This window comes from Macaca mulatta, chromosome 6, assembly GCF_049350105.2.
Source record: "Macaca mulatta isolate MMU2019108-1 chromosome 6, T2T-MMU8v2.0, whole genome shotgun sequence".
Taxonomy (NCBI): domain Eukaryota; kingdom Metazoa; phylum Chordata; class Mammalia; order Primates; family Cercopithecidae; genus Macaca; species Macaca mulatta.
Window position 1 is genome coordinate 14,336,653 of NC_133411.1, and position 26,051 is coordinate 14,362,703.

Consider the following 26,051-nt stretch of genomic DNA (forward strand, 5'->3'; position numbering starts at 1 on the left):
TCGGTAAAATAACTCACTTTAGGTCATTTTGCTAATGTTACATGACATCCATGTTAGAAGGAAAATTGTTCACATGCTACTTCAAGGCAGATCCACAGGATTATATTTTCTTCTGGTGGTAATTTTATGTTTTTTTTTTTTCAGCTTGTAATTGCATAAAATGTCAAGAAAGAGAGTGCCTCTAAGTAAAATACAATACACATTAACTGAAAATTTACCAAAAAAAAAAAAAAAAGCTAACTTTCTGTTTTCCTAATATGGATCACAGGTTTGCTTAAGGGTACTAAAAGCAGAAATGGTATTATATGTTGTCAAGAGGGCAGAAATGATTGAAACATGTTGCCTCATAAAGGAGAACAGGAATGTTTTACTTATAAAAATTGTATGTTTGGAAAGGAAAAACAGAAATCTGTTAAATGATATAGCAGAACATCTTTATACAGTTGCAATTGTATTTTCAAATTTCATACAAATTCATTATTATAGACCTGGATAGGTAATAGCTAAATTTTACATTTAGAAGAGTTGTACTTTTTAAATTTTTTCATTGTCATAAATAATTATAATTAATATATCACAATATTCTAATTTCTGGGACAAAGAAACAAAAAGAAATCTATTTTTTGGTATTGAGCAGGTTGATATTAAAAATAGGTTGGAACTCTGATTTAAAGAACTAATTAAATAGTTAGATATTGGTCATGAGGGGATGGGGGAGACTTAAGATTGCTTGCAGGCATGAAACCTAGATGACCAGTGAAGTGACTGTGACATTCTCTCAGATAAACAAAAATGATAACAGAAGGTACGTGAGCAAAAATGGGTGAAGGTGTTTATGAAGCAAGCAGGAAGGGGTGACATAGGACTCTGAAATAGGCAGATCTGGAGCCGTGGAGAAAGATATGGGAAAGAAATGATCTGAGCCATTAGTTGAAGCAGGAAAGAGGATGGAGAGAGGGAGGGAGGAAGTAGGAGAGACACAGAGAGAGAGACAGAGAGGTGGGGGGAGAGAATATAGATGAGACGAAAATTAAATCACAGAAAGAAATGCTTCCAAGTGGTGCTGAAGTATCAGCTGAAGTCATTGCTTTAACATAAATGTACTTTGCACTGTACACACTAAAGACCTGAGAAAACGGTTATTTTCCATGACACCGGAGTGAATATGCAAGAAAGAGAAGGAAAGTGAGGATGCCAAAGACATTGGAAAAAGGCTGGTGTACAAAAGGAATGAAGCACTTTGAGAAAGGAAAGGGAAAGGAAATAAGTGTAATAACAAGTCAGCTGAGAGAAATGGAAGGGCTGAAAAACAATAGACTGGGCATGGTGGCTCACACCTGTAATCCCAGCACTTTGGGAGGTCAAGGTGGGCAGAACACGAGGTCAGGAGTTCGAGACCAGCCTGGTCAAGATGGTGAAACCCCATCTCTACTGAAGATACAAAATATTAGCTGGGTGTGGTGGCATGTGCCTGTAATCCCAGCTACTTGGGAGGCTGAGGCAGGAGAATCACTTGAACCTGGGAGGCAGAAGCAGAGGCTGCGGTGAGCCAAGATCGTGCCATTGCACTCCAGCCTGGGCGACAGGGCTACACTCCATCTCAAGAAAAAGAAAAAGAAAAACAATAGTATTGGTGAGTTTGAAGAATATTTTAAAGGGAAAGTAAGAAAGTAGCAAGCACACAGAAAAATAAGACATCTTATTGGATAATGGTCTATTTCTTGTTATATACAGTTTTAGAGAAGGAATAGGAATTTCATAAGAAATCTGAGAAGACAGATTGGATCTGCAGCCATCAACTAAGGTACCCACACTCAAGTCTGATGTTGAATGACTTTTGTGTATCCAGTTATCTGAAGACAGAACAGATAACCAACTATCTGGGGACTCTCTTTCTAGCTGGGACACTTAAATACAGCCATTTATGATTACAAGAAGTTTTGAAAAAGTAAGAACTTCCTTTCCATCTGAACAGAAAAGAAGAGAACTTTAGGGACCTACTTTTGTTTGTTAGAGTATAAGAAATGAAGTGGTTTTGCTAGATGAGAGTAAGAGGTCAAGTCCTGTGGGTCCACGTGGTTGTTTGTGCCAAGGCTGTATAGAAAATGTTGGCCAAATAGCAAACTCCTTGGTGAACAGCATTGAGAAACCAGGGTATGTGCTGGTGTCAATTACAAAATAAGAAGAGTATAATTAGTATCAATATTCAGAAACTTAAATAAGGATAATTTTATGGCCAAATGAAAACAATTATCATTGGGAGAAAGCAACACAGAGCATCACTGTCTGTGTTCTGCAGTGTGTCATGTCATGAGCACCCTTACTAGAGAGACTGACGGGAATAAGAGGCAAGTTTGAACAGAGGGTCTTCAACTTCCCAAGTCACATTTTAAAGGTCCAGCTGATGTCATGTGCCTGACAAGTTAATAGACATTAACCTGTGCTCAGTACAAGAAATAATCTTCTTGAGAACATGCTCTGGTGTCTCCAGAATAAAAAAATTTTAGTAATGAGAAGGGTCGTGTGGCATGTAGAATGTGGACTAATCTTGTGGACTTACCTCTACTAACAGGGCCTAGGGATCTCACGATTTCATACTGAGGGATAGGCATGCCTTAGAGAAGATTGTGAAGGTGGCCTTTCAGAGGAACTCTTCCGATACAGTGGACAGCAAGATGTGCAGGTTTGTTCCATGAGTCATCCCAGCCTGCTTCGTGTCTCTCATCCTCCAGAACTAATTGCTAGTAATGACACCATATAAATAGTTGACTCTTCTCCGTCTTCTCTGTGTCCACTTTATTTCCTCAATTGTCCTCCTGATGTCTCACCTGGACTATTGTGGTAGTTTCCAGGTTGATCTACCTCTGCATATACATGCTCATAGCTTTGTATCTCAGTTTTGAACTGAAAAGTTTTATAGAAAGGAACAATGAAATGATTGAGCCTGACAAGGACAGAGGATGGCCAATGAAGAGACACTGTGTACCCTCCAGTATAGTCATTTTAAACCATCAGCTACCACTTTGGACCAATTTTCCCATCTCTGACTCCAACTGCCATTTTCTATTCTTTAGATTTTATTAAATAAAAAAGCATACTGAGAAGATAGAGGGAAGGCTAATTTATCACTACCCTGGAGTGATTTCTTGGGGGAAAACACCTGCAGATGCTTGTATTTTCAAAAGAGCAGACTGTTTAAAGTTTTTTTTTGTTTTTTTTTTTGTTGTTGTTGTTAATTAGGGAGATAAATACTTGAGATGTGCAACATGGTACACATAAAAAGAATATCCTATTATAAATTATAAACTTCATATTCTTGTTGTTTTCCTTTCTATATCTCACCACTTGCTCTCTTAGAGATGTTCACATCAGGAACAAATGAATGAAAGGAAAGACTAACATAAAATTAAAGAAGAAAATAAGATATATACATCTATGTGTGTGTATGTCTGTGTTGTGTTGTTAGCTTTTGACATGTAATAACTCTCTCCAAAATCTAGTGGGTTAAGATGATAACTAATCATTTAGCTCACAATTCTTCTTTCTAGTTCTTTTGACCTAATCTGGCCTTGGCTAATCTCATGCACTCATCATCTGCAGTCGGTTGGCAGGTCAGTTCAGGGTGGCTGGTTCAGGATACATTGCTTCACACTCATGTCAGCAGGTTATGTGACTGCCACGGAGAGCAAAAGGAGACACTGGACCATGTGTCTCTCATAATCCAACAGACTATTTCGATCTGCTCATGCAGCAGCAAAATTCCAAAGACAGCAACACCTTTGAAAAGAGGTTTTCCAAATCTCTCCTTTCATCAAGTCTGCTTCTGCCTCATGGGCCAAAGTCCAGAATTAGTGTGAAGGGCACAACCCAAGGTGCACATCCATTTAAAGAGCATCAAGTAATATGCTACAAAAGAATAAACTGAATACATGTTGTGAAAAGCATACAGTAGAAACCAAATCATTGCTTCGGTAAATTCATGAAGACCAGAATAAATGGAGACATATTCTATGTTCATATTTAAGAGTCAATGCTATAGAATGTAATTTATCTCCAAAGTAATCAGTGAAATTAACACAATCCCAGTCACAAACCCAGCAGATTTTTTTTTAAGAGCCTGGAAAATTCTTCCTAAATTATGTATGAAAATTCAAAAATTTCCACAGTGGTCTGGAAAAAGAGTACTGTTGGGTAGCCTAAATTATCTGACATCAATAATTATTATAAACTAATTCTAATCAAGATAATACAGTTTTAGCATAAGGAATGAAAAATGGATTAATAGAACCAAATAGAGAATACAGAAATAGAGCCACACTTACATGGCCACATGATATTTGACAAAGATTCCAAAGCAACAGAGAAGGAAAATAAAAGATTTTTCAGCAAATATTTCATGACAGCTGGACATCCATATGGAATAAAATTAACCTTGAACTCAATCTTATTCTATGTACAAAAAGTAGACCATATGCCTAAACTTAAAAGCTAAAGCAAAAGGAGCTCAGAACAAAACTAGTTTAGTAGGTTTTTGCCGTAATTTCAAGTAGACAACATTTTATGAGGACACAAAATGTAGTAAAAATAAAGGAAAAAATGGATAACTTAGACTTCATCAAAACTAAACAATTTGCTCAGCAATCGTCACCCTTAAAATACATATATAAGAAAGCCACATTCTAGGAGAAAATATACGCAAAACATAGTCTAAAAACATCCCCAGTGGGCAAAAATTTGAACTAATGTTTCATTAAAATACGTAAATGACTAATAAGCACTTTAAAAATGCTCATGCTCAACACCATTAGTCATAAAAGAAATGCAATTTAAACCACACCAAGCTACAAATCCCACAGAAAAGCTAAAATTAAAAAGACTGAATGTACAAATGTTGGCAAAGCTGTGGAACAACCAGAACTCTCATCCATTGTTATGTGAGAATTCCACAGAGACTAGAAGTTAATTATTGTATGCATATAAAAGATCTTTAACATACAGAATTCATTTAATGTTAAAAATTCTTCAAATTTCACTTAGCATTCTATTATCATTTTTCTTTTCATAGCCTAACTGTTCATTTCTGATTTATTACAGGAAGCTGTAGTCTTAACACCACTGGTGGCCTTGATGTGTACACGCACATGAGACAGATCCTTATTAACTCTTTAGAAACTTTCAGTGATACTGGAAATAGGAAAACCTTTAATTTGCTCATTTATTTGTGCATTTTCTGTGTACTAAACTTGCTACTGAAGACAACATTCTATTTTATGTCACCTAAACCTCATGCTATCCAAGTATATTACTGGTTAATTTATATAAACAGAAAACTTCCAGGTTGAGTGGACAAAAGATTAATTTGAATTATAAAAACAGAGAATCACAGCCCCTCAATCAATTTCCAGACTTGAGCCAGTTTACAAACCCAGAATCCCTTGAATGAAGGGGATGCCAGGTTCTCTTGAGAAGGACCCCACTGCACTACAGACAATATATTCTGTTAATTTTTCCCCTAACTATCCCTAAGGAGACCTCCAGCCTTCTACCAGGGTAACTGTGCATTGGGGAAAGGGAAATGATCAGACGTTTTGGGGACTACTGGACACTGCTCTGAGGTGACATTGATTCCAGGGCACCCAAGACATCATTGTGGACCTCCAGTTAAGGCAGGGGTTCACGGAGATCAGGTAATTCATGGAGTTTTAGCTCGGGTCCAACTTACAGTGGGTCCCGGAACTCATCCTGTGGTCATGTCCCCAGTGCCAGACTGCATAATTGGTATAGATATACTTAGCAGCTGGCAGAAACCCCACATTGGCTCCCTGACTGGTAGGGTAAGGGCTATTATGGTGGGAAAGGCCAAATGGAAACCACTAGAGTTACCGATAATCTAGAAAATTAGTAAATCAAAACCAGTATCACATCCTTGGAGGGACTGCAGAGATTAGTGCCACCACCAAGGACTTGAAAGATGCAGAGGTGGTGATTCCTACCACATTCCCATTCAACAATTCCATTTGGCCTGTGCAGAAGGTAGATGGATCTTGGAGAAACCCTAAGCAGAAAAGGAAGCTTTTCTTCTTCTTTTACTTGTGGTTTACATAACTGTGAGATGATGAATTAGTGTTTGTTCGTTTGTTTGTTTGTTTGTTTTGAGACAGAGTTTCTCTCTTTTTGCCCAGGCTGGAGTGCAATGGTACAATCTTGACTCACTGCAACCTCCGCCTCCTAGGTTCAAGTGATTCTCCTGCCTCAGCCTCCCAAGTAGCTGGGGATTACAGGCAAGCGCCACCACACCCGGCTAATTTTGTATTTTTAGTAGAGACGGAGTTTCTCCATGTTGGTCAGACTGGTCTCGAACTCCTGACATCAGAATATTAATGATTTGTTATGCACATTTTGTTATGCACATTTTTGTTACACACATTTTGTTATGCGCATTTTGATGATTTGTTATGCAGCAAAAGAAAACTACTACAGGCTCATAGAGCACAACATAAAAGGTAATTGTTTTGCCTTCAGAACCAAATATGGCTTCACCAAAGAGAGGAATCTTTAACTGTGCCTTTGCGATGAGTAGAGTCCCTTAGTTGGAGATGGCAACAAAGTCAGGAGGGAAAATGAGTATGGTGCATTCAGATGTCACAGACTTGAGTGCTGTGACTGAGGAATAAGAATCCTAAGGTTCAGTGGCAGAAGGTGAGATCTCTAAGGTTGGTTGAGCATATCTTGCAACGGTATACTAATAAATGTATACCTCTCAGAAATAAACAGCCTTGAATGCCATTTAATTAGTTATTTTATAGAGGAGTGGCATGGTTCTGTGTGAGGAAATTACCACTAGCTTAAAGGAAGGATTGAGAAAAGTGAGTGTTGTCATTTTAAACCAGTTAATATGGTTTAGAAATTATCAGTGATAAGCAAAGCTATACAGACACTAAACATATTTTTTTCTAAATTTCAATAGAATATTACATTAATTTGATTTACTTTTTCTGGGCTCCGATGTCTGTCTACAATTTGCAGGTGACTGCAAAATATAAAATCACAGTGTCCAAGCATACGATATTTTTATATTGCTACCAGGAGTTAGTACAACAAAATTCGATGGCATAACCATAAAGCATGCATTACTTCTAGTCTACAAGTCATCTGGAGAAATCTTTGGGCCTTGACTGGGCCTGCTTGTGTGTCTGTGTGCAGCTGTAGATGCACACCTAAGCTGACTGCTCTTGGGCTCTGTTACATATTTTGCTATAGTTTATTAGAGAACCTCATCTAGAAAAACTGACCTCCACTCCAAGATGCCTTTTATTATCCTGCAAGCTATGTCTGCCTCTTTATCAAGGTTAGCCTTATAAATGACAGAATATCACTATCTCTATGTTCTATTGAAAGAAATAAATCACAAAGTTGGTTCAAATTAAAGCCTTTAGAAAACTGATTTTGCCATTTATGATAGTGGGCAAAGTCCTACTGCAAAGACTGTGGATGCAAGAAGGCATAACAATTTGGGTCACAATCAATCCACAATAGTATCTGTTTTCACTTTTCAAGTAAATCCCTACATGGTGATCATAAAAACAAATGCTCTCAGGATAAAGCCGAGAATTTGTGATACGAAAGAATTTGAACAATAGAGACATATGGTGGCAAAATGGTAAGTAGATCGCTCTGCAAACACATTTGAAAACATAACTCCAAAAATAGTGTTCTAGCTAAAGCAACACCTTTGAAGGAAATTTTGAGCCTTTGTTTATAGTATTTCCTATTAAAGAAAGGTTATTTCGATCATAGAATATTACTTTGAACTATGTAATTTGTGAATATCCATATTTAATAGTTTACTACCTAATATTTTAGTCTATAACAATAAATTATGCAGTGTCATAATTTATTTTATTTTTATCCCACTGCAAGTTTCACCCCCCCTCAACCTGTTCACCATTGGTTAGCTTTATTATGCATTGTGAAATAATTATTCAAGCAGAACATTTTTAATTTACTTATTTTGAGGATGGTATTAATCCATTTTCACACTGCTGTAAAGAACTACCTGAGACTGGGTAATTCATAAAGAAGAGAAGCTTATTTGACTCACAGTTCTGCATGGCGGGGGAGGCCTCAGGAAACTTACAATCATGGTGGAAGGTGAAGGAGAAGCAAGCACCTTCTTCACAATGTGGCAGGAGAGAGAGTGAAGGGGGAAATGCCACACACTTTTAAGCCATCAGATCTAGTGAGAACTCACTCACTATCATAAGAACAGCAAGGAGGAAATCTGCCCCATGATTCAGTCACCTTCCACAGGTCCCCTCCTACAATTTGGCAAGAGATTTGGGTGGGGACACAAATCCAAACCATATTCAGGATTAATTGTAATCTGATCAAAATACTTTAAGATGTATATCCATGCATTGTTCTTTTCAATTTTATCTTTCTACTTATTGAAAACAATTCCATATTTATTGTTCTACTACTGACTGGATCAAATCAGAATTGCAAAGCAAAATGCTTAGGATACTTAAAAGTGATATAAATGTTAGAATACTTTTTCTGAAAGCAGCCCCATAATACTGGATAATTACACAAATTAAAAAAAAAAAGTCGTAGTGTCAATAGCAGACTCTTGAATTTTTTTTAATGGGGACTTAGCAGAAACAATTGTTGCTATGTCTTTCAATATACAGAATATAGTTGTGGATTGAGTGTGTTCCCAAAAAGCATGTATTGGAAACTTAATTTCCAGGTGCAGGTGATGAGATCATAAGGGCTCTACCCTCATAAATGAATTGACATTGATATTACATACTAAGTTCTTTATCATGAGAGTATGTCTGCTATAAAAGCAAGTTCCACCCCCTCTGACTCGCTTGTGCTTTCCTGCCCTTCCACCTTCTGCTATGAGATGACAGCAGGAATACATTTGCAAGATGGGGGGTTCCTTGATCTTAGACTTCCCACACTCTATAACTGTAAAGAATACATTTATTTCCCTTATAAATTACCCAATACCACGTATTCTGTTGTAGTAACACAAAACGGACTAAGACAAAAGTCGTATAATCTAACATTAACAGGCGGCCCACCAGAAACTATATCCAACAAAGTATATAGCAGCTCCACACAGTGCAACACGGGCCATATGACACAGGAAGTAAATAGTAGCCATGTATTTACATGGTCCAAAGCCATTTGATTTATCTTAAAAACCCTAGAGATCTAGATTACTGAGATCTTGTTTGAAACAGAAATGGAATATTGGCCTTAACAGTTAGTAAACTATAGTGAGACCCGGAGCAAAGCATTTCCCCCAATGCAAATATATATATCTCTCTTTTTAATAAATTGTGTCTCCTCACTGTGCCTGTACTTCATTTTATTAGTTACTTTTAAAAGTACTATTGTTTAATTAAGAAATTTCTTCTTGCCAATCTGAACCTCAGCTATTGCAAACCTTTAGTAATTACTCAAATCACAACTAAAGATTTTTAATACTGACTATATATTCAGATTCTTGATTTAGAGCAATGTCATTATTTAAAGTATTGCTATGAGCACTTTAATACATGTTTAATTCTTCATGATATCATTTTGACTGGGGAATGTATGAAATATAGTTACCTAAACTCCTTAAAATGGTAAGTAATTACCATTTGGCTCCACATTGCTAGGAACTTAGTTTATTTCGAAAGGTTAAGAAACATCCCAATTTTCTATGCCTTCATTTTGCAATTTTTCCAATAGTCGGGAGAAAGTATGCGGGTACATTAGAAAAACAGTAATACATTTTTTCCTAATTTTTTTTCTAGATCAAGCTGAGAATTACTTCCCATTTTTATGATTCAAGATGATTCAATATAGAAATCAAATGCGTCATAATAAATTTAATATTTTTACTAAACTACTTATTTAATATATAGCTTACATTTACCTTTCCTATAAAACATTCTTTGATTTATCTGGACCTGTGTGATGTTGCTAATAAGTGGTCACAGTATGTGCTATTCCAGTGTCTCTTCCACCTGTCTGAAGGCATTAATTTCTGATAGAGGTACATACTTCAATGACGTCCAAACATTAAGAGCTGTAATGGTAACCTAGGAAGGTTAAGTATTAGGTCCTAATACTAAGAAGTATTAGAACATCAATCAACTAAGTCTGAAACTCTATTTTTCACAAAATCATTATGAATTTTGATGATTCTAAATATTTAATACCCAGTTTTCTTCTGTAAACCTAGAGGTAAAATTTTGTCACAAGACCTCCAGAAATTTCAACAGTAATTGTCCAGTGTGTTATATAAAATATAACTCAATGATAGTGTTGATAATGTGCAACAGTACAAAGTTATGTTGTTTACAACATAATTATGTATATTGTACACAATATACTTATGTCATTTATAATATAATTGCTTATAATGCACATTATCAACAATATCAATGATGGTTTTTATATATGTGTGTGTGTGTGTATATATATATATATTCATTTATATTGATATATAATTTATGTGTTGTTTTGAGTTACCCAGATCTAAACATTTTGTGGTCTTCTAGAATATGCAACCTGCTACTGAAACGTGAATTCTGTCCCAAGCAAGGACACAACTAACAGAGATCCTTATTGTCAATTTTTTGGTGGTTTCCTAGTATAACTCACAAATAGCATTTACATATACATGATGCACATGTAGGAGATGATAGAATTTGCAAATATACTAGCTTTTATTTTATTCCCTATGCTTGAAAATTGTTTGATTTAGTATTTGGCACATCACAAAATCATTACAGTTTTCAACATTATATTCTCCCCTGTAGTGCCCATCTTATAGATGTTTATCTTTAATATATTGGAGATAGTATTTTTTTTGTAAAAACATACTTTGTGATAAATGCTGTCTTGTATTCAGGCCAACAAACAAACTTTTATTATTTCTTTATGACATGTAACCGAAAACTTTAAAAATGTATTTCTTTAAAGTGTCTCTGTGATTTCCAAAGCTGGAGTCTACAATAACTATTTCTGCTTCCATTGAGAAGGCTGTCAAGTTAAAACTATTTAAGTAATACACATAGAGCAGGTTTTGTTTGGATGTAATTTCTACTTTTTTTTTTTTGCAGTTTATTGCCTGAGGAAAGCAAATATTTCACTAGTGTTGTCTAATACATACATAACAATGACTATATGACAAACAGAGCAAAGGAATATTGAGTACATAATTCTTATTTTTAAGACTGTAGCATGTTCAATTACTTGTGGGAGCAATCAACTCACTGATTTTATACATAGCCATCAATGCTTATAAAAAGAAGTCTTAATATTTCCAGATAAAGACTAAGCAGTCACAAATCCATTGTTACTAATTATTATAACTCTTTTCTCTAGATTCCACCCTGGAAATTAAGGGCTACTAATAAAGGATTGAAGTCTGGAAGACAATCATAGCAGAAATATGAGGAAAATTCAGAACATTACAATAGGACCAGACGGAGAAAAAAGAGAGAAAGCAGTTGTATCTGGGAATGTGTTACACAGATGTCTTCCAAAACCAGAGGAAAACCTTGCTATGCTGAAAGTTCCAGAAATGCATAGCTTCATTGCCTATTCTAAGACCTCATATCCCAGGGAAATGCTAGCCATATGATTCACTTGACTCTCTGACATGAAATTCAATTCATCACTCTGATTTATTAAAATAACCTATGAGGGAAAAAGATTAAGCAACCTCAGATGAGATTTGGATGACATCCATAGCAGCTATTTATTACATTCAGCGCAGACTTTTAACCAAAAATGTCAACTGCCAACAGATGCTCTTATCAAGCAGCACACACAGACACACACACAAACTATTTTAACTCTTATCAGTATCGCTAGATTTAAGAAAATGTACACCTTAAAAAACAGAAGAGGATCTGGTATAAAATTAAGGAAAAACAAAAAAATGTATAATGAAAGATAATAATTTGCCACATTTACAATATAGTAGGAGTTTTAAATTTAGAGAACTAAAAGAATGGAGAGGAGAATTTCATTTACAAATGGAATAAATTTTTCACTGTCTGAAGAAAGAAAAGAGTCTTTCTGTTCTAGAGATCCAGTGTTAAGAAGCAGTACGAATAAAAGAATCACACTTGGATACATCCTCGTTAAATTTTGAACAGCAGTAATAAACAGGAAATTCTAAAAGCTCCCATGGTCCAATCTAGGATTGTGATATATAAATTTCAAAATAGCTTTCTTTTAGATGGCATTTAAAGCCATAGGTCTGGATGAGATCATATAGAGCTATTGTAGAGAAAGAGGAAAGAGCAGGGTCTGTATTGAAGCTCAGGGAAACTCCAAAATTCAGAAGTTGAAGACTAAAAACTGTAAAATAAAAATCATATTTAAAAAGTTACCCAAGAAAACTGATAATGTAAAAAGTAAAACAAAAAGTATTATATTAGTAGATCGTATAAATATAATATGTAGATGCATAACAAATTAACAAAGTTAAATTAGACTTTTTTAAGAAGGTAAAAAAATGATAGACCCTGAATATAATAATTAAAAAAGAATAAAATAATTTTATCACTTATCACAGATCATATAGATGTTAAGCAGATAAAAAGATTACATTAGGAACAACTTTATGCCGAAAAGTTAGACAACTTGTTTTATATGAGATCTATACATTCCTTGAAAAAATGAAACTCATCACAAGTGACATATGATGAAACATAAAATGTAACTAGCCGCATACACTCAAAAATTGAATTAATTATCAACAAATTTCTTTAAGAAAACACCCAACCCAAATGACTTAGTGCTGAATTCTATCAAATATTAAAGGAAAAACGGTACTAATCATTCACAAAATCTTTCAGAAACTAAAAACAGAAATAATACTTCCTAACTCATTTCATATAGGACCAGTATAGAGATAAAAACCAAACCTGTCGAAAATTTTGAAAACAAGAAAGCAAGTGAACAAATATCCTTCATGAATACAGATGCAAAAAAGCCTTCCCAAAATATTAACTGGGTCTATTAAGCAATATAGAAAATAATACTAGAATGATGTATATGCCTTTAGAGCTAAAGGATGAGAACACATGACATATGGAGGGGAACAGCACACACTGGGGTTTTTGGAGGGTGGAGGAAAGGAGGAGGAAGAAGATTAAGAACAGTAACTAATGGACACTAGGCTTAATACCTGGGTGATGAAATAATTTGTACAACAAACCCCCATGACACACGTTTACCTATGTAACAAACCTGCACTTGTACCCCTGAGTTTAAAAGTTAAAAAAAGAAAAAGAAAAAAATACTATACAATAAGCAATTAAAGGTTATCCTAGCCGTGAAATGTTACATTTGAAAAATCAAAGAATGCAGTTAAGAATATTAATAGAGTAAATGATGAAAACTGTGATCATTTCAACATATAGCAATTTTTAAATTCAACATTAAACTAAGAATATAAAGAAAATTCCTGAACATGATAAACAGCATCTAGGAAAATAAGAGTAATGAAAACTAATACCATGCTTAGTGGTGAAAAACTGAATGCTCTCCCAATATTATAAATCAAGATGTTCCAAGTTTGAACATTTAAAAAATGCAAAGAATCTTCACAGAGCATACTAACATGAGGGTTTTATTTCGAGGTAATGGCTAGGGTATGGCAAGAAAACAGGTGCACGAGCAACATTGTGCATTTGAGAGATATCCAGACACAATTCCCCTGGGTGATTCTTATTTGTACATGGACACAGTAAGCTCTGTCTCCAGGTTGAACCCCCAATATTTGACTGAAGACCTTAGCTAATGAGAGTTCCCCTCTGTCCCTCTGGTTATATAGCCACACAAGTCTGTATAACCAGTTACGTCAGGTGAAAGCCATAAAAAATAAAACTGGCCCTGGCGTTACCAGAGGTATTTTAAAATTTAACTGCATATCACAACTTTCATAGCCCTCAACTTGGCCAACAGTTAAAACCAGACATATGTGTATTCCCAGAGATATGCCTGGATCTCTCCTGGTCCATCTGTAAAATGATAGTATCCTCCATAGTTAGAAGGTAAGTGTGTCCATTCTCACCACGTCTGTGCCACATTAAGAGATCCTAGTCATCATAAAGAGTCAAGGAAGAAAGATAAAAGGCATGAAATTTAAAAAGAAAGGGAAATCTCTTCCTTACAGATGGAAGATTTAATGGTAGATTCCTTACTAGTAGTTTAATGGTAGATTCCTTACTATTCCTATGTATACAGATTAATGTAACCTGTTCCTATGTATATAGATCACTGTTACTATGAATACAGATGACTGTATACATAGGAATAGTAAGGAATCTACCATTAAACTACAAGAAGTAGCAAGTGAATTCAGCAAGGTCAATAGATACAAGCTAATATACAAAAATCAATTGTGTTTTTATATCCTAGGAGCAAATCATTAGACAATTTAAATGCAAAGAGAGAGGATATTAAAGGTTGTCATCACAAGCATAAATAAAGTCTGATAAATTCCTTTTTTAAGTTACAGATGCAAGCACTAGGTCAAAGGAGGATTTTTGCTTCTCCGAAGTTACTAACCTACAGAAGGCTGAGTCCGTTTCTTTTTCTTCTTCTTTTCTACTTTTACTTTAACTTCAGAGAACACATGTGAATTTTTGTTTCATGGGTAATTGTGCGTCATTGAGGCTTGAGGAATGAGTGATCCCATCAACAAGGTAGTGAACACAGTACCTGATAGGGAGCTTTACAACCCATGCTCCCTCTCACCCTCTCCTCTTAAGCAGTCCCCATTGTCTATTGCTCCATCTTTGTGCCCATGTGTAGTCAATGTTTGGTTCCCACTTATAAGTGAGAGTACTGAGTATTTGGTTTTTCGTTCCTGCATTAGTTGACTTAGGATAATGGCCTCCAGCTTCATCCATGTTACTGCAAAGGATATGCGTTCATTCTTTTTTATGAATTGTATTCCACAGTTTATACATGTTTTTATTTATTTATTTATTTTTACAGTTCATTGGTGATGGGCATCTTTGTTGATCTTGTATCTTTGCTGTTCTGAATAGTGCTACAATGAACATACAAATGCATGGGTCTTTTTGGTAAAATGATTTATTTTTCTTTGGGTATTTTATTTATTTTCCATGACTTTTTTGGTTGATAAGCTTTTTATTATTGATTCAATTTCAGAAGTTGTTATTGGTCTATTCAGGGTTTTAATTTCTTCCTTGTTCACTCTTGGAAAGCTGTGTGTTTTTAGAAATTTATCCATTTCTTCTAGGTTTTCTAGTTTGTGTGAATAGAGGTGTTCATACTAGATAATAATTCTGTTATTTTAGAACTGGCAAAATTATGTAACCTAGAACAATAAATGCCTATGCAGTTCAAAAATGTGCAAATAATAGAGGCCCAATATCTGACCACTAAATTTTCTCAAATGTACCCCTTTTAATAAAATATGCCTCTATTTTTAATATTAAATGATCAGTAATTTGTATAATGTTTCAGGAAATAAAGATATAAATATGTAAAAAATGTCTAATGGAAATTAGATCCTTGTATTAAAATGTATTTTCTGTTTATATTTTTTCAGTCTAGATTAGTAATTTAGAACAATCTATAAGTTTGAACAAAATGCACAATATTTATAGTTTGTTGAAATAATACAGCAGAATTGTTAATAAAACAAAATTTTCACATTAATTCCTCTTTGGGTATCTTTTTACCTAAATTGGTTAACATGAGACAATTCCAATAAAAGAAAATGCCAAAAACATATTTGTAACTGAGGGAGCTATGAATAAAGTGAAAAGAGCAGCTACAGTTTGCTCAAGGGCCTTTATCCACCCAAGAAAACCTGTTACGCTGGTTTGATATTTTTTTTAAAAAAAAGAATTATGATATATCTAATCTCTTATTAATTTAGCAAACATAGACCTTTATTTAACTATGTTAACATTTCCGTAATTACCAAGAAGATCACAAATTCAAATACTGAAAGAGGAAGAGGTTATATGGAAGAGATGTCCTTTTAAACAGATACAAAAGAAATGTTGACACTGGCACCTTTGCTATTCTTAACAGAATAGAACGTGTGTGTGTGTGTGTGTGTGTGTGTGTGTGTGTGTATCAAAACAAGTTACAGATTTGGGCTAGGTAGGCACATTTTAGGAAAAACAAATTTTATTGAAAATATTTAAAAGCATTGGTTACTGTATATCCAAAGTAATAGGTACAAAATTACTCAACAATCTGAGAATATCTTAGAGATAAAATTTGATTTTTATGAAATTACCAAATAAAACAAGTGTCTATGATGGAAAATTGTATCTTGACTTGATGAATGTTTTAAAAGTTAACCCTTAAAAGTGGCTGCCAAAAGGAACTAACAACTGCTCCTGGAAATGGTTTCTGGGACCTGCAATTATGTACTATAAATCAACTTATTTAATTAATGAATATTTTTGGACTTTCAAATCCTTTAATCCTCCAACATTTGGAATTAAGGCAAATATAGGACTTTGTAGAACATTTTCTGAAACAGATATAAAAGTACTGACTCTGAGATGACCTCTCTGAAAAATAAGCATACTAATAAAAAAATTGGACTGCCTTATTGTGTATGCCTCGTAGGGTTAGTTATAATGATAAACAAGATAAGCAAACAAGAGTAAGTGTTTTTGTCTAGCCACACACTATCTTCTTATATGTTGTATATAGTTCATCAAAGTACTGATGGAAATTCTATAAAGATTAAATGAAGGATTCAGTATACAATATAAAGCAAGGAGGTATGTGGCGAAAAAAAAAAAAAAAGCTTGCTGTTGTTCACTTACATTGTTCATCCTTGTAACTAACTTTGTGAGTCACGCACAATGGGGCAGTCCAGTGGTTTCCTCTCTCGTACTACAACAGTGGTATGCCTGGGTAATCTAAGCCAGTTCATGCTGTAGAAGCATAGAGTGCTTATTACACAGAGTTTCTACAGAATCAAGAGAAATGATACATAGAAAAACACATTCAATCTGTAAAGAATTGTACAAACATAAAGTGTTGTGATTATTATCTAAATACTAGTTTTTCTATGTTGCCAGGGAAAAGTTGAAGCAGAAATCTTGGCTGAATGTTATATATATGTATATATGTGTATATATATGTATACATGCATATATGTGTGTGTGTGTGTGTGTGTATATATATAACATATTTGTAGTAAATCCAAAGCTCATGAAGAAGAAGGGATCTTCTAAAACACATATAAGATAGGGTGACAGATTTAACTTGCACTAGTATTGAATACATAAAGTGAATATCATGCCTCTGACTTGTCTGTAACTCTTCTGGTCCTATCATGATCTTCCATATGCTAGTTAATGGTGAAAAAAAAATAACTTTTATATAAACCTGAGTTGAAGCTGATTTAAATCTTAATAAGATTCAGAAATTCAAATATTTTCTTTCTTTTTACTAATAATAATGTAACAGCTTGAATGCCAGATTCTCTGCCTTCCATCTCCCTTTCATATCTATTCCATAGACATGTCTGGCCGGGCAAGTGAAACTGGGTGGCTTCCTCATAAGTTAGCAGGTCAGGGACTAATTGCAGTGTGTCTGACCTTCTCTGGCATTCAAGACAGTGCCCCTTTTCTTGCTGACTAGAGCAGCATTTGTGACTGTTAAACAATCTGTATTTTGGGGATCAACTCTATCTCCTTGAAGATTCAGTTGTTCTCAGGAATGTTCCAGGCTTCAGGCCCTAGAATCTGTGTCATTCCTTCAGTTTATCCAGCCTCTTACCTGGGAAGACACATTTCAAGTTTGCTATGCATAACCTTGTCCAATTTGGTGCCATGCTGCATCTTAGTACCATGTGGCATGGTCCTCTCTTCATCTGCCTACCCTTTCACTTTTTCTACTGGGCTGGATTAAGCCATGTCTACAAAGTATCTCTACATAGTGGTTCCCTCCAAGAATACTAAATGAGAATCCCAAGGAACATTCCACCTCACTTCCCTTATCTAAGAAAACTTTCCATCTCTACCAAGGCATGGAAAGGGAAAAATTTGAAGAAAAATACATTTCACTGCTGTGATTTCTTTTTATTTTTTCACAATTGTCTATGGGTGATGCCTTTTTTATTCTCCTCTTAAACAGCCTCTATCTACAATAAAAAGCAAATATCCAGGCTATGATGTTATAGATGAGTGGATGTTCTTTCAATAGGAAAAGCGCTGTGAACTAAGACCTTTTTGACACGCTAAATGAAGGAAAATTATTATAGAAAATCTTTGATCAAAACAACTCTATAGCCTTTCACATTTTGTTACCTCAAAATCCTTTGCATTTATTTTAGAAATATTTTTAATCCTCACCCCTACATAAACAAGAGCACAGTCTCTTTTTTTCTATATAAACTAATTCAGTAATGTCATAATCTTCAACCTCCTCTTGTCTTCTCAATCCAAGAAAGAAAAAAAAGACACAGATATCTAGGGCACACCAGAATGAAACTTTCATTATCAGAAAGGCTAGCAAGAAAACTATCTTAATATTTTTTAAAACCCCTTCCCTTACAGAGAACTTACTGTTTAATCATTGTGCATGCTATTGACTAAGAATATGGATATAATTTTGCATTAAGAAGCTGAAATAATATGTAATTTGAGAGAAATTTAAGAAAACGAAATATCATTTTTACATGTTGCAGGGTTTTTATTTTTGCTGTCACTTAAAAAAAATAAATATTAGGAGAAAAACTCAGTTTAGATTAACTTGTAACTTCTTCCCATCAGACAATCTAACTTCTCAAAATAATATTGAATTTCCCATAGCCATTCTAGAAAAACAGTATACCATCAATCCAAGGATGGAAAACAATTTCAGAGAACCTGATGCTGGGGTAGAATATAAACATGAATCCTGAAATTACTAGGAAATAGTCAATCTGTTGTAACAAAGGTAATGTTAGTCTCGGCACAAATCATAGTACTGATTAATCACTGGGCTACTTGCAGTCATGCAAATTATTGGCGATGAAAAGGTTTATGCTAACGCCATAATGGTGAGGTAAATATAACAGAATTACACTCAATGAGGACAGTGACGTTTTCATATTCACTATTGTTACGTTCAGCCCAAAGCTTAGGGAGTATTAATCAAACACTGAACAAATGCTTTTTTTCCCTAGAGAGAGAATATAAATTATCATTTTGTTGTGTATGTTCTCTAACATTGCTACAACAAGTTACCACAATTTTATTTATTATTTCACAGTTCTGTAAGTTGGAATTCTGGCAAAGGTCTCACTAGGCTCAAATTAAGGCATCAGTAAGATCATGTTTCTTTCCATGCTCTGATGATGAATCTGCTTTCAGGCTCTTCGAGTGAGTTGCTGGCAGAATTCAGTTCTATGTGATGGTAGCACTTAGGTTTCCATTTCCTTGAGGCTTGTTAGTTTGGGGTGATTCTCAACCTCCAGAGGCCACCCACATAACTTGTCTTAGTCCCCTTCCTTCTTCTTTTAAAGCTATCTTTGCAGGCGCATGAATGAGGCTGGAAACCATCATTCTCAGCAAACTAACACGGGAACAGAAAACCAAACACTGCACGTTCTCACTCATATGTGGAAGTGGAACAGTGAGAACACAAGGACACAGGAAGGGGAACATCACACACTGGGGCCTGTTGTCGGGGTGGGGAGCTGGGGGAGGGATAGCATTAGGAGAAATAACTAATGTAGATGATGGGTTGACGGATGCAGCAAACCACCATGGCACGTGTATACCTATGTAACAAACCACGTTCTGCACATGTATCCCAGAACTTAAAGTATAATTTTAAAAAATAACAAGATAAACAAAATTAAAAAAATATATATCCCAGAGAATATTTGGGAAATACAAAAAAAAAAAAAAAGCTATCAACTGCTTGTCTTTTTCATGCTTTGAATCTCTCTGATCTTCTCTCCCTCTTTCTCTCTCCTCCTTTACACATCTGCCACATATCTCTTATGGGACCTTTTGCATTCTTCTGTTACATTTAAGGACTCAGATGATTACCCTGAGTTCACTTAGATCATTTAGAATAGTCTCTCTATTTTGGGGGCAGCTGACTGTAAATTACAACCTCAAATCCATCTGCAAAGCTCCTTCTTAGCAATACCTAGATTACTGTTTGATCGAATGACCATGGGATAGGGATTTGAGGAGGGGAAAGTCTTAAACTTCTGCTTCGCACAATTTGCTTACTCGCTTTTTATTCTGTAATCAGCAAATTTGTGAAATTCTAGGTGCCAGACACCTTTCACTTGTCGCAATATAAGAATCACTAACTCATGATGGTCAATTGCAAATAATGAAGTCCAGAGGTTGAGACACAAATAAACACTCTTCAATAAAATGTATTATAGAAACACTTGGGTATGGGTGTCAGTGGAACCGTGAGCCAATTAAACCTCTTTTCGAGGCATAAGTAAGTTTTATGGAAGTAGCAAGGTGGTGATTTAACTCTTGGGAGGGTTGCAGTAAGCAAAAACTTTACAGAAAAAATATGATCTGATTATGCTAGAAGATCTTAGATAAAAGTAGGAAGAAGAGGAATTGAGATTCTAGGAAGAAGTAGGGTGTGCAACAGTTAGTTGTGTAAAAGCATACAACATACTAAAAATTGTGGGGAGACAATATGGTGTACGCATGGCCAAAAGAAAGAGTAGAATAGTCGGTAGACAAAATAAATTAAATTGCAAAAGTATTAATAGATTGGAACAAATCTGTAAATGCCTTGACTACTACTGCTAGGCAACACTAAGAACATAATGGAGGTAAAAATCTAGAAAACCAGCTATGTGAGTTGAGTGTGTATGTGTATATTTAAGATAGCTGTGGCAGTTTAGTGCAATGCATTATAGACTGGATAAGGATAAGACAGCTGTGGCAGTTTAGTGCAATATAGACTAGATAATGCTGAGAGATTTGAAAACAATAAGAAAATAGTAATTTAGGTATTTTATTAATAAAACATCTCATGGTACACTTTATATGCTAATGTAGTTTAACTCATTTTTATCTGTGAATGTCATAAATATAAATATAGGTTAAAGAATCCAATTGATTCTTTGGACAGAGATTTTACTTTGGAATCAGAATGGCTTCTTTATTTTCATACTGCTTTTTCCTTTTCCTTGCTCAAGTTGGCTGGGCATATTTACTCCTTTTATATTTTAATCCTTATTCTATGCCTTTACTTATGTTAACAGTATCAGATTTAGGAAGATAATTCAATTATGCACAGACTCTTTCCTCTTATTTTAGCATCAAAAATTTATTCAAATATGAAGTTGCACTGATTCAATGCATTATTACTGATGCAAGCAAAAATTGTCATCAGGTGAATTTGTGTTCATAATTCATGGTCATGGGAAGAAATAATAATACAGTTCAGGAAAATGGATGCTAGTATAAAAAGCAGAATTTAAATATCTCTTTGTATGTTCACAATTAAAATAGTTCCCCAAGGATATTACTTTATATGGACCCATGACAATAGCCATCCTACTGCAAATTTGTTTGGTACTTGCATAATAGTATTGAAAACTCATCACTGCTGACCTCAGAGAGATTTCACAGACGTGCACTGACAAACACAGTCACAACATACTAGCCTTGTTCCATGTGCTACTGATAAAACTTCATACCACCTCAATAAGAAGTTATTTTTAATGTAATATTGAATTTTTAAATATCTATCTTAAATAGATTGTTTTGAGTTATTATATTTTACATAAAAAACAGCATTTCTTTTTTTCTAACTTCTTTCACGGTACATGAACTACCTTATTCATTTTACTGCATAGTAAGAACAGCAACAACAAAAACTAGATAAAATGTACAATAGAATGTTAGTATTCTTAAGAAATATGTTTAAAACACACAATAAAAGTCACCAAAAGTTTGTTAAACTTACTTCAGTGTGTCAATTGTATTGTTACTTAATTTACTCAACAAACATTTATTGAGAGGTACTCTTCTATAAGATGTGAATTCAGTGCTCAACAAATCAATGCATATACATTTCACGTGGGTTGGCGCAAGCAAATAAGAAAATAAAGCAAATAAGAAAAAAGTATAGTAAATCGTAGGGTGATTCACACATGGAGAGGATGAAAGATAAAGCACAAAAATGGAATACAGATTGTTAAAAAATGCGATATGGAGTGTGTGTGTGTGTGTGTGTGTGTGTTTGATGGGGTTGTGTGCAGAGGAACCTAAGAACACTACAGTTATAAATGTTGAAGACTTTCCTGAGTTCCTGACCTATGGGTAAGTCCTAAACGTATGAAGATGAACCTTGTGGATTTCTGGGAATGAGCATTCCTAGAAAAGGGAAAGGAAATGCAAAACCTTAATTTTAGAAGACAGTAGTGTGATGGTAACCAGACTCTAAAACATTAAAAAGTCATGACTTTTAGTGTTTGTTAATTTCCATTTTGTAAATATTCACACCATGACTAATTTTCAAGGTAATGACATAACACTGCAGAACGCAGAGTTGGAATGAGATGTACACAGTTGGAATGAGAGCGTGTTCCAGTGGCCCAGCTCACCACTGGAAGACAGTAATAGGATTTGAATTTGAGGATGTAAGGACCAGATGGGGATGAGATAATATAGAGGCTTCTAGGTCATTAAAGGCTCTGAGTTTTTCTCTGTGGAAATTAGGAAATTATTGGATGGTTTAAACTACTTAACTCACAAAGGATATAATATGAAACTATAGGAGTTATTAATTTGCTATTAGAATTTACAAAATATTCCTTCCTTATTAAATCAAAAGTACTCATGAAAATTAAACAAATTTTAAATTTATAGTTTTAAGCATCACATGGAGAGTCAGATTAAATTGTGAGTCAATTAGAGAAAAATCTACAGACAGCACCCAAGGCGCCATTTAGCTTGTTTTTTAATTGATGAAATCTAGAAGAACTACTCATTTTCACTTTCCTGGTCACCAATACATTTACACTGAACTAATATTTAAATGCTATAGGATCAGAGGAGCACCAACTTCTTAGCTTGTTTACTGTGGTCAGAAAATGTGTTGTGTTGAAAATCATCTACATATTATTCACAGCTCCCTCTCCTTTTGTTTATCTGAAAACTTAGTATTTCATCAAGCCCACTTTTCTTATTACACTCTGCCAAATATCCCTCACTATTTGGCAGTGATAGCAAAGACTACCATCCAATATGGATAACATCACCTTCTTTATCTCCTTCTTTATCTATATATATATAGAGAGAGATAGATAAAGGAGTCTATATTAGTTAGCCAGTCTCACAAGACCCCTTAGGCTGTCAAGGGAAAGTGGTCACTTTTTCCCAAGGCCAGGTCTTCTACTTGTGCTCTGCTTTCCTCTCTTTACTATTTGTCCAGATACTTTCTTCCATCACCTAGTTTATCAGTCCACCCATCAACAGGATCTAATATGAACATGATCAAATCACTGCAATATTGACCGAGATTCTTCTCCATGTTCCACAGAGCTAAAGCACTCCCTTTCCCTTCATGAAAAAGCTCCCAATGTGAAAACAGAGGTTGATATGGTTTAGATCTGTCTCCACCCAAATCTCATGACAAATTGTAATCACCAATATCAAAGGTGGGTCCTGGTGGGAGGTGATTGGATCATGGGGGCGATTCCCCCTCGGTGCTGCTCTCATAATAGTGAGTAAGTGCCCATCAGATCTGGTTGTTTAAAACTGTGTAGCTCCTTGCCTCTCTCTCTCTCTCTTCCTCCTGCTCTGGCCATGTGAAGATGGGCCTGCTTTCCCTTTATCTTACGCTATGATTATAAGTTTCCTGAGCCCTTCCCAGGCATCCTTCCTGTACAGCCTGTGGAACCATGAGCCAATTAAACCTCTTTTTCTTATAAATTATCTATTCTCAGGCATTCCTTTATAACAGTGTGAGAACAGACTAATTCAGAGCTTTTGATTTTACTACGTATCATTCACAGATCATTATTCCACTGCCATCTGCCTTCAAATCCACTAGCTCATTGAATTCACTAACTGGAGTCATCAAGCATTTCTTAAATCTCAGATCCACTGGAAAATTTTTGGTTGTTACATGACCACTTTGTGGTATTTAATCCACCTGACAGCTTCATGTCTTCTAATTTCTTTCCTGATAATCACTTATATATATTTCTTCTCCTTTCTTTCTGATAGTGTCTCTCCTGATTATGTTTCTATCCCTTTTCTCAACCCTTCCCTTGGGATATTTTCTTTCTGTCTTATCCTTTCCATGGTGTACACTCTCTTGATATATTCAGTATTTATTCATCTATAAGCTTGTCTAAATATCTAATTGATAAATAGCTTGTCTAAATATCTAATTGGTACATTTCATCCTGATGTCTTCTATAATTTCCAGAATCTTATTTCTTACAGCTTTAACCATATGCCTATTTAAAAGTCCAGTAAAAAAATAACAAAACTAAACTAAATTTAGAAGACTTTTCTCAAATCTATTCTTCCATCTGTGCTTCTAATTTGGACCAATGGTTCAAGCATTCACTTAGTGTTAAAGAATTAAATTGTTGAATATATTCTAAAATGCTCCCTATATCTATTTGATAGACCAAATCACTAATGAAGTATTTTCATTTCTATCTCTTATGTTTAAAATCTATTCTTGTTTCTCAACATCTGACTTTGCCTTTATTAAAACCAATCTTTTACCCACCTAGGTGAATAAAATAAATACTTCACTAGATATAATGGCATCGTTGGTGATTTTTTTCTATTTCCAATTTAACCACCACTTCCCAATATACACACTCCATTAAATTTCCCAAAATTTGACTAATACGCCTAATGTAAAATAAATAAATGCATTTTAAATAAGTAAATTATTATGCTTAGTATACATCATTCCTTGTGATATGGTCCCAATCTCTTGTGTGCCAGCTAATGTCTCTTTTCCACACCTTCATTTTTAGAAGTAGAATTCCCTATATTTCTAAAAGGCAATCTTTTATAGGCATTTTAACTTGCTATTCTCTCTGTCTAGACACCATATTTTTTCTCCATCTACATGACTAATTCTTTTTAACCTGTGAAAACAAAGACTTTCTTTCCAAAAGAAAAAATATATATAAAGATACTTGAGTATCTACTTAACAATCCAAACAAAAGACTACTAGTATTTAAAATAAGGGAAACTCCGAATCAGTACTTTATATAAGGAAAATGCTGGAGAATTTAAAAACATATTTAAGAAAGTAAATGTAATTAATTTTAACCTACAGAATAAAAGAAACAAAAGCAATAATCCAAATACAAAAGAACAAATGTTTTCTTAAATGAAGAAAAAGAGTGTGTCTATATTTCAAAGACTTACAAAGGTATTACCCAGGTATTATTAATGCAAATGATTAATTCTTACAAAGATTTTGATTAAAATCTTGAACTTTAAAAAACAAACATATGAAAAATAGAAACATTTAGATAGGATAAATACATGATGAATTTAGCCCCAGACAGGTAACCTTAGACTGATTCTGAGTACATTTACAAAAAATGCATTGTTAAATATAAAGCTGAGTCTAATATGGTACTAGAAAAATGACATATTATGTTTAAATGATGCTAAGATAATTATTAAATTATGTGAAAACCACTTTTTATTTATATCAAATACCAGAAAAGACAGCATTATTTTAAAATCTTATATAATTGAAGAAATAAAATCTCAGAAAAAATGAAAACACAAGTGAATATCATAATGTACTAACTGAAAATAATGTATGCAACGCTCATGTGCAAAATTCAAAAGAGAAATGTTGATGAGTTTGACCAAATACAAATTAATGACATTTACATGATAAAAGTAAACAAAATTAAGAGGCAAATGAAAAAATGAAAGAAAAAATGCAATATGTGAAGCAATGTGTTGATATCTAAAGAACAATTTACAAATCATAAAAAGAACAGTATCTTACAATATAAAATTGGGCACAGTTTACATAAAAGAGATAT